The sequence below is a fragment of the Vulpes vulpes genome, chromosome 2, assembly GCF_048418805.1.
Source record: "Vulpes vulpes isolate BD-2025 chromosome 2, VulVul3, whole genome shotgun sequence".
In the NCBI taxonomy this organism is placed as follows: Eukaryota; Metazoa; Chordata; class Mammalia; order Carnivora; family Canidae; genus Vulpes; species Vulpes vulpes.
In genome coordinates, this window is record NC_132781.1 from 127,888,962 (window position 1) to 127,904,623 (window position 15,662).

Here is a 15,662-nt window from a genome sequence, read left to right on the forward strand (position 1 = left end):
AAACATTTTCCCATTAGGGTAACTTGTTAAACAAAAATGATGCTTGATTATCTGCTTCTCTACCCAACAAAGAGTTGAAAGGATTTAGTCTGGATAGAAATAAGAGCTTCCTAATGCTAAAAATATTAAAAAAATAAAACACATGTATCATTTAAGTCACAAAGATTTCGTCTCCAAACAAAAAGAGAAGGGAAAATATATATTAATAGAGAAAGCATTTAATTCCTTCTATTTTTATGTAAATGGTATAAATGGTACATTTTGAACATAACAAGAATTGATGAATCATGTGCCTAAAGTCATTATCTAAGAAATCTATGAATACATTCAAAGCAACAATAGTATGCTTTCCCTCAGTACTTAAAAATTAAGGGCTTTGGGCAGCCCGGGTGGCTCAGCGGTTTGGCGCCGCCTTCAGCCCAGGGTCTGATTCTGGAGACCCGGGATCGAGTCCCATGTCGGGTTCCCTGCATGGAGCCTGCTTCTCCCTCTTCCTGTGTCTCTGCCTCTCTCTCTGTGTCTCTCATGAATAAATAAAATCTTAAAAAAAAAAAAATTAAGGGCTTTCACGTGAAGGTAATCACTGCAAAAAATAATGCCACTTGTTTTAGTCCTTAGTAATGGTTAAATGTCACATTTATATTATTATCATTCCACTTTTTCTGATTTTAAATGTAGAATTTGTTCATTAAAGAAAATCTGGGAGATTAAGAAGATTAGGAAAATGAAAAGAGAAATCCCCCATTATCCCAGTATCCAGAATTAATGACCTTAATTTTTTTTGCAGATTCCATTCCAGCTTTTTTCTTGAACAAACTTTATATCTTTACACAGTTAAGAAACAACTATATGTAAACTTCTTTAAACTTGCTTTTTTCATTTAGCATTGTACTATAAGCACTTTCCCATGTCATTAAAAATTCTTCATAAATATTAATAGTTACAAAATACTACATTTCTAACTCTCTATTTTTGAATAGTCTGCTTCCAATGTTTTCTTATTATAAAAAAAAAACACTGAAAAATGTAATATTAATGATATCACAACACAGCTTTAAAAAGAGTAAAATAGCTCCCATGCTATGAATAAGCAAGCAGAAGTGGTATTCTTTCCCTACGCTTTCATCCTCCAATCTGGGTCATAAAGCAACTGAAAGAAGGACAGACCAGAAAAAACTCCCTAAGTACAGCATATTGATTAACAGGGCAGGGCAGCCCTGGTGGCTCAGCGATTTACCGCTGCCATCAGCCTGGGCCGTGATCCTGGAGACCCGGGATTGAGTCCCACATCGGCTCCCTGTATGGAGCCTGCTTCTCCCTCTGCCTATGTCTCTGCCTCTCTCTCTCTCTCTGTCTCTCAGGAATAAATAAATAAGATCTTAAAAAAAAAAAAAAATAGGGCAGAAGACCTCACCAGCAACATGAAAGTTGTTCAGTACTTCTTTTGACCCATCTCTCTATCAGCCACCATTTTCTATCTCTCTAAGAAAATTCAAAGTCTACTGGCCAGAGAGGTCTGTTGAATATCGAGAAACGTCTTTGTGCACTAGAACCCCCAACCAACCTCCCAGAAGTCCCAGCATAGGCCTAGAATGTATCTTTTCCCAGGACTACTGGGTTGCACAACCCCAGAGGTACCACTTGTATGATTTTCTATGTAAAGTTCTCCCCTGGAGTTTTTCAGCATTGCCCCAGAATATTTCTTCATATTAATACATGAGCAAAATGAAAAACAGAAGGACAGAAGCATTCTCTGGCTTTTTAAAAAGTCTTTTTGTTGATCTTACCCCAGTGCTAATGTTGGAGTATCCTTTGGTTTTAGTGCCCAAGGCTCCACTTTTCAATTAGTTTGGACATATTTTTCACACAAAAAGGCTTGTTCAAAGGCTCCCAGGGATGTAAGGATACAGGGCCTATCTATGACAAAAACTGAACCGGGACAACAGAGAAATCCCCTGTTCCCACCACCACCACAGGCCAGCATGCATCAAGTAAAACAAGAAACGGGAGTCTGCTGTTGGTTGTAGGTCAGGAGCACAGAAAGAAACTTCCCTGTGGCACAGGAGCACAAGAATGGTTTGAAGTTGAAAATGGAGCAAAAACATTGAACCCCCCCCCCCCCGCCCCAGTAATTCAGCCACCACTCTATGCACAAGATATATTAGAAGAATCCAAAGCCAGTGATATACTGAAGGTAACTACAGCAACAATTTAAAAAAAAACAAAAAACAGTTCTATATTTGATTAGACTAGCTCAACACTACCACCCTCTTGCCCCACTAATGGCCTAAGAGAAGGAATATGTACTTTTCTAGACACAAAGATTATTTATCTCAGTCTCTACTATTCCACACATAGATTAAAGCACTCAACCAAAAATAGAAGATATATAAAACGTCAAGGAAAAACAATTCATTTTCAAAAGACAAAGCAACCAACAAAAAAACTCAGAGATAAAATAGATATTGTAACTATTAGAGAACTTTTAAAATAACTGATTAGCTGCCTTAAGAGAAAATGGTGGAGTAAGAAGACCCTGGCCTCACCTCATTCTACAGATACAACTAGATAACACCTACATCAGTGTAAATAATCCAGAAAATGACTCCAAGACTAGCAGAACAGATTCTTCACAGCTAAAGGCAGGAAAGAGGTCACATTGAAGAGGGTAGGAAGGATAGAAATGCAGTCAGGAAATAAAAGGATGTGCAGAACAGTCTATGAAGGATGGATGCTGCAGGTGTGGAGAGGGGAAAGCATATCCTCATATCAAGCAAGCACCCCTAGCACAAGGAACCCACACACACACACAAACAAAGGGCCATAATTTCTCTATAGTTCTTACAATCCACAGAGTTTAACACCTGGAACTTTCAAGGTCACCAGGCTAGCAGGGAGGGCAACAGGAAACCTAGCCCCTGCTCAAACTCCCAGCAGCAGTTTGAGAAATGCCTGGAGTATGCAGGAGGGAGATTTGTTTATTAATCTCAGGGCATATGCTGGAGGAGCAGAGATTGTAGGGAAACTTCTCCAGAAACAAAGGAATTGATGGCTGCCATTTCCCTCCACTGTCTTCCTGCCTAGATACATAGATGCTTACCAGAACCAGCATCATGCCAACACTCCCTATATAGCTTGCCAACAGCCTGCCTCACCCCAGGTTCTCCTATGGACTTCCCCCTGCCACCCCCACCCAGCCAGGCCTCAGCCCCAGGTTCCCTCCCACAGCAGACCTGGCAAACCTCACTAAAACTATGAGCTCCCTCCCAGCAGCACCCCCTCCCAATTATCCAGAAGATCCGTCCCCTCCAATACATCCATGGCTGGAGTCCATCCAAAGCAGTGCCACAAGCCTGGCAGAGTGTGAGCAGTCACCAACCAGGGACCAGCACCACTCCAAAGTGACTCGGACCCCATAGAGTAATGAAGAAAACCACATACACCAGTCCAACTGCAGCCCCTATAGTGGGCTGGGGGCAGACATCTAATCTGACTTCAGGCCCCACCTATGAAAGAAAGCTTCTAAGGGAAAAAACACAAGGAAAGCACCCAGAGCTACCACATCTCTAACAACCCCTTGGTCTGATTCAACTCAAGCCAAAGGCAGCCTCAGACTGACCCACTAATACTACAGGGACCAACTGCTGTCCACAACAGGCAAAGAGAACCACTGCAGATGACTGGAATGGCAAACACAGCTCATCCACAACAAGAGGAAATATGCAACACACACAGGAGACACCCATGAAGCACCAGGTTTTAGTGAACAGAGGACATTGCACTGCAGGGCACTACCAGACCTCTTCTTTCAAGAGCCAAAGACATACCTGTCTTTCTTAATACATAGAAACAGATGCAGAGAGTTAGACAAAATAAGGAGACAGAGCTCAAACAAAAAGCACAGGACAAAATCTCAGCAAGAGAGCTAAATGAAACAGAGGTAAGAAGTATGTCAGATAGATAATTAAAAGTAATGATCATAAACACACTCAGTGGACTTGAGAAAAGAGTTGAGAACCTCAGTGAGACTGTTAACAAAGAGATAAAAAAACATAAAAAAGAACCAGTCAGAGATGAAGAACTTAGTAACTTAAATTAAAAATACACTAGATGGAATAAATAGTGGACTACAGGAAGCAAAAAAACAGAACAACGATCTGGAAAACAGAGTAATAGGAAGCAATCAAGCCAAACAGGGGAGAGAAAAAAATAGTAATAAAGCTAAGAGAACTCAGCAACACCATCAAGCATAATAACATTTGCACTATAGGGATCCTAGCAGAAGAAGCGAGAGGAAAGGGGACAGAAATTTTACTTGAAGAAATAATAGTTAGAAACTTCCCAAATCTGGGGAAGGAAACAGAAATCCAGATCCAAAAGGCACAGAGACTCCCCAACAAAATCAACTAATCAACTCAAGGAGGTCCACACTAAGACACACAGTAATTAATATGGCAAAAAGTAGTGATAATTTTAAAAGCAGTAAGAGAAAAGAAAATAGTTATATACAAGGAAAACCCCATAAAATTATCAGTTGATTTCCCAGCAGAAACTTGGCAGGCCAGGAAAGAGTGGCATAATATATTCAAAATGCTGGATGAGGATGGAACACAAGCTGACACCCTGCAACCTCCCCACCCCCAAACTCCTGGGTGGAATATGTGTGACATTTCTCCAGGAAACATCCAACTATCTTGATGTTGATGCCCTGCTGGAGGGGATAACAACCTTGACTTGACAACGGCAGGGCCTCTAGTATCTTGAAGGTCCTCTTTGGCATATGAAGTTCTTTTGAAAACCTCCCACTTCCTTATCTCTCCCAGCTCCTGAGAGTATGATCAGCCACATCTAATAACCTCAGGGCAGGAGCTCTTTCTGCCCACAGGTCCTGTACCTGTGCTTTAGTGAAGTCACCATTTTATACCAAAAAAAAGGGCGGGGAGGTGATGCTGGGGGAAAAAACCTTACAGCCAAGAATATTCTATCCAGCAAAGCTATCATTCAGAACAGAAGGAGAGATGGAGTTTTTCAAATAGAAATTAAAGGAATTCATCACCACTAAACCAGCCTTACCTGAAATGTTAAAGGGGACTCTCTGGAAAGGAAAAATCACACGAGTAAGAAAAACAGGAATCACAAAAGCAGTAAAATTAAGTATACCTATAAAAATCATTCAAGGGATTCGCAAAATAAATGGATGTAAAGAATGACACCATATATCTAAAACATGGGGGTGAAGGGGAGAAGAGTAAAGAATGGGTTCAAACTTCATTGATCATCAACTTCATATAAACTGCTCTATGCATAAGATATTATATATAAACCTAACGGTAACCACAAATCAAAAACAAGTAATAAATATGCAAAAATTAAAGAGAAAGTATATCACTAAAGAGTGCCAACAAATCATGAGAGAAAAAAGAAGAAATGAACAGAGAACTACAAAAATGACCATAAAGCAAGTAATAAAATATCAATAAGTATATACCTATCAATAATTACTTTAAATATAAATAGAGTAAACAATCCAATCAAAAGACATAGGGTGATAGAATGGAGAAAAAAAGGAACACCCATCTATATGCTACCTACAAGGGACTCATTTCAGACTTAAAGACACATGTATATTTAAAGTGAAGGGATTGCAAAGCATTTATCATGCAAGAAGAAGTGAAAGAAAGCTAGGATAGCAATACTTACATCACACAAAATATACTTTAAAACAAAGACAAAAAAGTACAGACTAAAACAAGAGACAAAGAAAACTATATAGCCAAAAAAAAAAAAAAAAAAAAAAAGAAAAGAAAAGAAAACTATATAGCCATAAAGGGAACAATCCCACAAGAAGATATAACAGTTGTAAATATTTATGCACCCAACATGGGAGAACCCAAGTACATAAAACCGATAATTACAAAAAAAAGAAATAATTAATAGTAATATAATAATAGTAGGGAATTTAACACCCCACCTACATCAATGGATAAACCATCCAAACAGAAAATCAACAAAGAAACAGTGGCTTTGAATGACACACTGAACCAGATAGCTCTAACAAACACATTCAAAACATTCCATCCTTAAAACAGAAGAATATTCATTATTTTCAAATGCAAAAGGAACATTCCCCAGAATAAACCATGTATCAGACCATGAAACAAGTCTCAACAAATTCAAAAGATGGAAGTCATACCATAATCTATTCTAATCTCAATGCTATAAAACTAGAAATCAACCACAGGAAAAAATCTGTAAAGAACACAAATACAATGAATGAGTCAACTAAGAAATCAAACAGGAAATAAAAAAAATACACAGAGAAAAATTAAATGAAAACACAACAGTCCAAAATCTTTGAGATGTAACAAAAGCTTTTCCAAGAAGTAAGCTTTTTTTTTCTTCCTTATTGAGGCCTACCTTAATAAGCAAGAAAAATCTCAAACAAATAACCTTGCCTTATACCTAAAAGAGTTAGAAAAGAACAAACTCTCAAACCAGTAGAAGGAAGGAAATAATAAAGATGAGTGCAGAAATAAATAAAATAGAAACTAAAAAAACAACAGCACATCAATGAAACTCTGAGCTGGTTCTTTGAAAAGATCAACAAAATTGATAAACCTTTAGCCAGAATCATCAAAAGAGAGAGAGAGAAAGACTCAAAATAACAAAATCAGAAGTAGAAGAGAAATAACAGACACCACGGAAATACAACAGATCATAAGAGAATATTATGAAAAATTATATGTCAACAAATTGAACAACCTGGAAGTAATGTATAAATTCCTACAAATATAAAACATCCCAAAACTGAATGAGAAAGAAACAGAAAATTTGGACAGATGATTACCAGCAATGAAATTGAATTGGTAATCAAAGAACTCCCAACAAACAACAAAAATTCAGGACCAAATGGCTTTACAGGTGAATTCAAATAAACATTTAAAGAGTTAATACCTATTTTTCTCAAACTTTGACAAAAAACAGAAGAGGAAAGACAACTTCCAAATTCATTATATGAGGCCAATATTACCCTGAAAAACTGAGACCTTTTCCCCTAATATCAGGAATAAGACAGAGTTCACTCTCACCACTTTTATTCAATATAATACTGGGAAGTCTTAGCCGCAATCAGATAACAAATAGAAATAAAAGGCATCCAGATTGTAAGGAAGAAGTAAAACTTTCATTATTTTTAAAAAGATTTTATTTATTTATTAATGAGAGACAGAGAGAGAGAAAGAGAGAGAGAGAGAGGCAGTGACACAGGTAGAAGGAGAAGCAGGCTCCATGCAGGGAGCCTGATGTAGGAGTTGATCCCAGGTCTCCAGGATCAGGCTCTGGGGTGAAGGTGGCACTAAACCACTAAGCCACCCGGGCTGCCCAAAACTTTCATGATTTGTAGATGACATGATACTATATATATAAAACCTGAGAAACTCCACCAAAAAACTACTACAACTGATAAATGAATTCAGTAAGGTTGCAGTATGCAAAATCAGTATATAGAAATCCACTGAATTCCTATACACTAATAATGAAATACTACAAAGAGAAATTAAGAAAACAATCCTATTTACAATTGCACCAAAAATAATAAAATACCTAGGATTATTCCTTAACCAAGATGGTGAAAAACCCATACTCTGAAAACTATAAAACACTGATGAAAGAAACTGAAGATGACATAAACAAATAAAAAGATATTCCATGTTCACGAACTAAAAGAACAAATACTGCTAAAATGTCCATTTCTACTGAAAGCAATCTATAGATTTAATGGAATTCCTATCAAAATACCAACAGTGGGGATCACCGGGTGGCTCAGCGGTTTAGCACCTGCCTTTGGCCCAGGGCCCGATCCTGGAGTCCCAGGATCGAGTCCCGCGTCGGGTTCCCAGCATGGAGCCTGCTTCTCCCTCTGCCTGTGTCTCTGCCTCTCTCTCTCTCTGTCTATCATGAATGAATGAATAAAATCTTTAAAAAGAAAATACCAACAGCATTTTTCACAGAGCTAGAAAAAACAATCCTAAAATTTGTTTGGAACCACAAAAGAGGCCAAATCGCCAAAATGATCTTGAACAAAAACAAAACTGAAGGTATCATAATCCCACATTTCAAGACACACTACAAAGCTGTGGTAATTAAAACAGTATGATACTGGCACAAAAACTGACACAAAGATTCACAGAACAAAAATGAGAGCCCAGAAATAAACCCACTAGTACAGGGCCAATTAACTTTCAACAAAGGAGGCAAGAATATGCAATGGGGAAAAGGCAGTCTCTTCAGCAAATAGTATTAGAAAAACTGGGACAGCTACATGCAAAAAATGAAGCTGGACCACCTTCTTATACCATAAACAAAAATAAACTCAAAATGGATTAGGGACTTAAATTTGAGACATGAAACCATAAAAATCCTAGAAGAGAGCACAAACAATAATTTCTCTGACATTGACCATAACAATAGTTTTCTAGATGTTTCCTGAGGCAAGAGATATAAAAGCAAAAATAAGCTACTGGGACTACATCAAAATAAAAAGCTTCTGCATGGCAAAGGAAAAAATCAACAAAACCAAAAGCTTACTGAATGGGAGAAGATATTTGCAAATGACATACCTGATAAAGGGTTAGAATCCAAAATATATAAAGACCTTACACAGTTGAATAGCAAAAAACAAACAAACAAAAAAACAAAAACAGTGCAATTAAAAAATGGGTAGAAGACATGAACAGATATCTCTCTAAAGAAGACATACAGAGGGCCAATCGATACATGAAAAGATGCTCAGTATCACTCATCATCAGAGAAATGCAAATCAAAACCACAATGAGATATCACCTCACACCTGTCAGAATGGCTAAAATCAAAAACACAGGAAACAACAGGCATTGTTGAGGATGTGGAGAAAAAGGAACCCTCATGCACTGTTGGGTCAGAATGGATGCAAAGCCACTGTGGAAAAAAGAATGGAGATTCCTCAAAAAGTTAAAAATAGAACAACCCTATGATCTAGCAATCACACTACTGGGTATTTACCCAAAGAATAAGAAAACACTAATCCAAAAGAACAGCTGCACCCCTATATTTAATGCAACATTATTTACAAGAGCCAAACTATGGAAGCAGCCCAAATGTCCATCAATAGACATTGTGTGTATATATGTATATACACACAATGGAATATTATTCATCTATAAAAAAGAATGAAATCCAGCCATTTGCAACAACATGGATAGATCTAGAGAGTACAATGCTAAGTGAAATAAGTCAAAGAAAGACAAATAGACACATTTCACTCAAATGTGTAATTTAAAAAACAAAAGAAACAAAGAAAAAAAACAAAAAACAGACTCTTAACTATAGAGAACAAACCGATGGGGAGGTGGGTCGGGGATGGATGAAATAGGTGAAGAGGATTAAGAGTACACTTATCACAATGAGCACTGAATAATGTAGAGAATTACTGAATCATTGTATTGTATATCTGAAATTAATATAACACTGTATGTTAACTCTACTAGAATTAAAGTTTTAAAAATTATTTTCATAAAATGACAAACTAAAAGATAAAGTAAATAGATAAAATAACTGATTAATATCTTAAAGACTCTAGTGGAAAAGGTGAACAGCATGCAAAACAGGATAGAACATTTCAGCAGAGCAATAAATACTAGAGAGAAAAAAAATGATATAGATTTTTAAAAATCCTAACAAGGGATGCCTGGGTTGCTCAGTGGTTGAGCATCTGTCTTTGGCTCAGGGCATGATCCCAGGGTCCCAGGATCGAGTCCCACTTTGGGCTTCCCTAGGGAGGCTGCTTCTCCCTCTGCCTGTGTTTCTGTCTCTCTCTCTGTGTCTCTCATGAATAAATAAATAAAATCTTAAAAAAAAAAAAATCCTAACAACTAAAGAATGCCTTCAATAGGCTGATCAGGAGACTCAAACAAGCCAATGGGAAAAGAATAAGTGAGAAAAAAAACAGTGCACTTGGAAACAGGTCACTAGAAATTGTGCAAACTGAAACACAAAGAGAAAAACAAATGAAAAGAAGCAAAAGCTAAACAGAGCCATTAGAACTGTGGGTATAACATATGTATAGGGTAGAATAAATATTTGAAGAGATAAAAGTTAAGAATTTCCCCCCATAAAATAATGATAGATATTAAGTCACAGGTCCAAAAATCTTAGAGGATTCCCAAACAGGTAACAAAATAAAGGACAATAGAGAGAAACAAAACCCACACCACAAACATATATCTAGACCCCAAATACTCAAATACCTTAAAACTAAGAGAAAATCTTGAACATAATCAAAGAAAAAAGAAATATTACATACAGAAGAACAAAACAAATGACTGTAGGCTTTTCATATGAAACCATAAAAATCAGAAGACAGAAGAATGATACTTTCAAAATGATGTGGGGGGAGTGGAACTATTAACCGAGAATTAATGCCCAGTGAAAACATATTTCAAAAATGAAAGAGAAGACTTTTGCAAATAAATAAAACTTGAGAGAATTTGTTACTAGCAGACTTACACTACAAAAAAAAAAAAAAAAGTGTTAGGAGAAGCTTCACAGGTAGAAGCAAGATGATACTAGATCAAAACTTGGAATACAAACCAGAGACCCAGAAATGGTTAAAATACAGATTTTCCTAGCTTTGGGTGAGTGAAATTCTTAATATAAAAAACTCAATCTAGTAGACTCTGTTGATGCCCTACCTAGACCCGCTTTATTCTCCCAGTTGCCCCAGCAAAAATGAGGGTGAAAAGGGCTGCTATCAGCTCAAAGCTGCATTCCACTGCCTAAGAATTGCCTTTGGCAAGTAACAGGCCCTGTCCCTAAGGGGGGGCTGCATCCCATGACTAACAGATATGGGGTACCATGAAGACTTGCCGCCTTACCTCAATGGAGAGTAACTCTGTAGTACTATTCATATTATGGAGTTCCCTGAATCCACATCTCTGCCTTACATTTTCTCCTGTCCTAACATGCTTCCTTTCCTTTCTTACAGAGTTCACCTGAGAGCTCTCCTTTAAGAGTCCCTTTCTGAGTCCCTGTTTTGTTTTTGTTTTTTTTTTTAATTTTTATTTATTTATGATAGTCACAGAGAGAGAGAGAGAGAGAGAGAGAGACAGAGAGAGAGAGAGGCAGAGACATAGGCAGAGGGAGAAGCAGGCTCCATGCACCGGGAGCCCGACGTGGGATTCAATCCCGGGTCTCCAGGATCGCGCCCTGGGCCAAAGGCAGGCGCTAAACCGCTGTGCCACCCAGGGATCCCCCTGAGTCCCTGTTTTTGAGGACCCTGAAGACACTCAACATTTCACCACAAATGAGACCTCAGCTATAGGTTTCTCTAAATGCTGTTTATCAAATTAAGGAATTCCTTCTATTCTTTGTTTCCAAAGAGTTTACATCAAGAATGGATGCTACTTTTTGTAAAAATTTTTCCCCACATTTATTTATATGATCACATGATTTTTCTCCTTTATTTTGTTAATGTAGTAACTTTTGTACAGTAACTTAGAATTCTTTAAAAAATGGAACTTGATAATTTTTAAAAGAATTCCTTAATCTATTAACTTAAAACAGTTCAAACTATAAAAAACAAGATTTTCTTTTTTTTTTTTCTTTTTTACAAGAGTTCTTCCATAAAGATTAAAAGGAGAAAAACTCATTGAGACTAAGCAGGAGCAGAAGGAGAAAAACCAAATACATTTAAACCTTCCAAAGCTGCTAAGGGCAAGAGGAATATTGGCACATTTCTTATTCAATGAGTTTACACCAGGTCTGCAAAAGGAATAGTCCTGCCTGCAGGCAAGGGTGGAATGAGAGGGTCTGTGGGTACCCATCAATCTTCTGGCTTCTAAAACCAGCTTTTACTTGAAAAGCCAATAAAACTCCTTGCTTCAGCTTTGGGCAGAGCCTTTCTGAGGATCAAAACGCATGGCTCATCAATCCCACAAGATTATGGGAGTAGAAAATATAAAAGGAATCCACAAACTATCATAGAACCTTTCACAGGATAGATTTTCAATAAATACTGGCAGATTCGTAGATTTCTATCACCTACGTGTCATAGAACACCTTCCTCATCTTTACTTTGTTCCTTTAAAAGCTGGAGGTACTTGAACCCAATTGTCAATCATTTCATCACTAAATATTTATATTTATTAATGAGGAAATAAATAACCAATCAATATTCTAACTAGAAAATACAAGAGTCTTCATGTATATGGAATGAAGACACCAAAACTCCCCAAATATACAAGCTCTGGAATGATGAGATTACCTTGGCCTGTATAACTCATCCACTTCCTCTTATGAACCTTATTCCTGAGATGGCTTGAATAGCTGGTGACATAGTCTTCAGTTGTTGTAAAATATAAATGTAAATGTAAAATGTTTTCCACTGTCTGCTAAACTCTACATTCCTCCAAGGCTGTGAATGTGTCTTTTTTTTTTTTTTTTTTTTTTTTGTCTTTCCTGGCAAAGTACTAAGGACACAAGAGCTCTGGTCAATTATTATTGAATTAGATACAACTGGACCTTGACTTCCCTAACATTATTCTTTAACCAGGTATGCTACTGAAATAAGTACTCAGGATGGTACTGAAGACAGAAACACTCTACCAAAATAGAAATCCTAAAAAACTCTGAAATCATCACCTATCTTTAAATTTTTCTATTATCCTTCCATTTATTAATGAGGCCAAGTGCTTATTGGATGTCTTTAACCTTTATGGGCTGCTAAAAGTACTTTTGAAACAGTTATGAAATAAACACTCCTGATCATCTGATAGTTGCTGACTTGTGAATTGGTTTTTCAGGGAACTCTCCTATGGCTCATTTAACCATTTCACCAAAGAGGTTGTGCCACACTGTCAGCTCAAAACACTATTAGGAAAAACTGGTCTCTCTCTCCCTTTACTCCCCCAGACCCAATATGTTCCTTGCCATCGTTTATAAGCATATTTTCCTGAATAATTTTATTGATGATCCAGTTAGTATTGACTTTAAAATTGCTCCATAGCCTTAAAATTGCTCCATTTGAGGTGGCAACAATCCTTGGAAAAATGGCCACTGTTCCTTACATTCTTTCTACCAGGTGCTCTGACCCTAAGTATTTTGGCTTAAATGGCATTATATCGAGTTGCACCAATTAATTTTACTACCTAGATCTCAGAGATTTTCAGAATTTTGGAGCTAGAAAGAACCTTAATAATTAACCAGTCAACTCCATTGTACTTGAATTGAGCTCCAGAATAAATGCCTTAGCCTACATCTATAGACAGATTCAAGAGGAAACATCAAGTCTGGCCCCTTTCTAGTGAATACACTGTGTTACTTTAGATGTGTAAACCAAATCTGAGGAAACAAGATCTTGAGTTCATGCCCAACAACATGAAAATGTTCCCAATTCTTTAGAAACAATGTGATAAATTAAGCAAGTAAGACTCCACTCCAGGTTCCCACCAAAATTAAGTAGCAGAGCTGTTCTGAACTGGGGAATTTCCTGCTATATCCCAAGAAAGGAGAGGGTCATTTTGACAGATCTTTTTCACATTCCTAATCTACATACCCTGTTATTTCCACATTTATTAGGGTTCACTGTAGTAGGTCTCAAACACCTTATCAAGCAATATTTTGAATCTTTCTGGGCTATTTTTCCTGCCCATTCCAGTCTTGTACCTTCTCCTCTAAAGATGGCTGCACAAAGATGGGGGAGAGTAGAGACCAGTTACCTCTAGAGTCTAAGAAGAGAAACTGCTAAAACCGCCCTCCTTCCAGTAAGAAATTGTTTTTTTCTGACCTCTGTGTGAACAGAACTTGAAAACTCGAACTTTGAATTGTGATTTGATACCTGAAATTCCTTTCATTCCACAGTTAAAGATAAGGCATTCAGGGTAAACATAGCAGAACTAAGCATTCTCTGGACTCACTAATGCACAAAAAGGGATAATTGACCAACATGGGTCAATTCCTAGAGCTAATTTTGGAAAGAGAAGAGGAAAAGGAGAGGTCAAGGGGACTGAAGTGAGAATGAACACAGGAAAAAAGAAAGGATGGAGGCATCAAAGAGAAAGTCTGCGCACTTCACCATTTGCCCTGAACACTGCTATGTTTAATTGCTTCCAGATCTGCTCTTCACTTTTTTAAAAAATCCGCTTTGATGGTAAAGGCAACTAATTATTGGTTTTCAATGGATAAAGATATCTTTAGGTGGCATCTTTCTAGATGAAGATGTATGAGCAATAGATTCTTATAAATAGGCATACTAGAAAAATATGTAATACACTTTGTATACCTAACTGTATTACCTAATCAGGATAATATATTAGCATGGTTCTTTTAACTAAGTAGCTCATAGTGGAAAAGGTAGATATATAGAAAACAGAAAAATCAGCTCCCCATGTCCCCACTAGAGTGTTGTCTATATTAAAAGTCACTAAAAAATGAAAGATAAACACTCATGTTAAAAAATTTTTCATACTGGTATGACTGCTTCTATAAATGAAATACTGGAAGCAGTAATGATGTTGAGTCTCTTTTTATTTTCTAGGGGAAAAAAGGCAGAGAAAGAAAAGGAAAAAACAGTAAATAGTACTCCCATTTATACACTGCCTGGGTAAATATGTAATGTTTACGACTGCTTAATAATTGCCCCTATTGTTTACCATCTGGATGGTGGCTAGCGATCTTACCATTCTGCCCACCAATGAGCATGGGTTTGTATGGAATGCAGTAAGTGACAGTAGGGTCTATGTGCCAGGTGTAACCTAGCTGAAGAAGACATTCAGGAGGAAGTGCACAGGGAGATCTGCTGACATTCTCAATGGTGAGGTATGTCTCTGTACTTGGCAAATAATATTACTTCAAAACTGCTACGCTGAGTTGTGGCAGAACCAGAGCTAGGCTGGGCTCAACCAAACTCCTCCATTTGAGGAGACAAAAGGAAAACTCAAGATCCAGAGAAAGGTCTCATTTCTGTCCTCTTCAAACGGCTTTAAAAAAAAAAAAAAAAAAAAAAAAGAGCATTCCCTTGGTTGTTCCTTGCACTGACCCAGGATGTGCTGGGAAGTACTCACCTTTTATGTTTGTTTCATGTTGCAGATTTGCAGGGATGTGAATAAACCATTCCTCCTCCTCTTTTCCTGATCCACTTTCTAAGCTCCTACCTCTTGGCCTTCACAATGTGAGACAAGCAAACAGACCAAGACTTTTAGTCATGAGCTACGGAAAGGATTTCCATGGAAAGATACCACGAATCCAACTGCTATGGTCCTAACCTTGTCTCATCTTGCCTCTCACAAGGACCAGGATGGTTTGATATATAAAAACAAGGGCTGTGTAATTTATTCTCACATGGCCTTGTTCTGGTCTGGGTCATAAGTGTTCTTCTTGATTACCCTAACTTTCATGGGTTTCCACATTTTCTAATAAATCAAGTTCAGAAACCTGACACCTGAGGAGGCTCTCCTGGAGGCTAGTACTAATACTTCCCTACTTTCCCTTCCACTCCAACTTACACTGCTTTATTGTGTTGCTCCAGCCTTTCTTCTGCCCACCTAGATATCTCCCTCTACCCACTCCCTCTCCATTTAAATCCTGTCCCTCTGCTGCAAACCCTTTTGGATCTCCCTATGATACACTCA

The 15,662-nt window shown here is 37.5% G+C and overlaps 1 long non-coding RNA gene across 1 annotated transcript in view; it reads right to left on the reverse strand.

The window, feature by feature from the left end:
* The window catches only part of LOC140597942 (uncharacterized), a 128,950-nt gene extending 116,492 nt beyond the window's left edge, over positions 1-12,458 (reverse strand). Inside the window, exon 1 of the long non-coding RNA XR_012000015.1 lies at positions 12,299-12,458. This is a non-coding gene — a long non-coding RNA (uncharacterized lncRNA). The remainder of the gene's footprint in view (positions 1-12,298) is intronic.
* Positions 12,459-15,662: the final 3,204 nt, after the last annotated feature.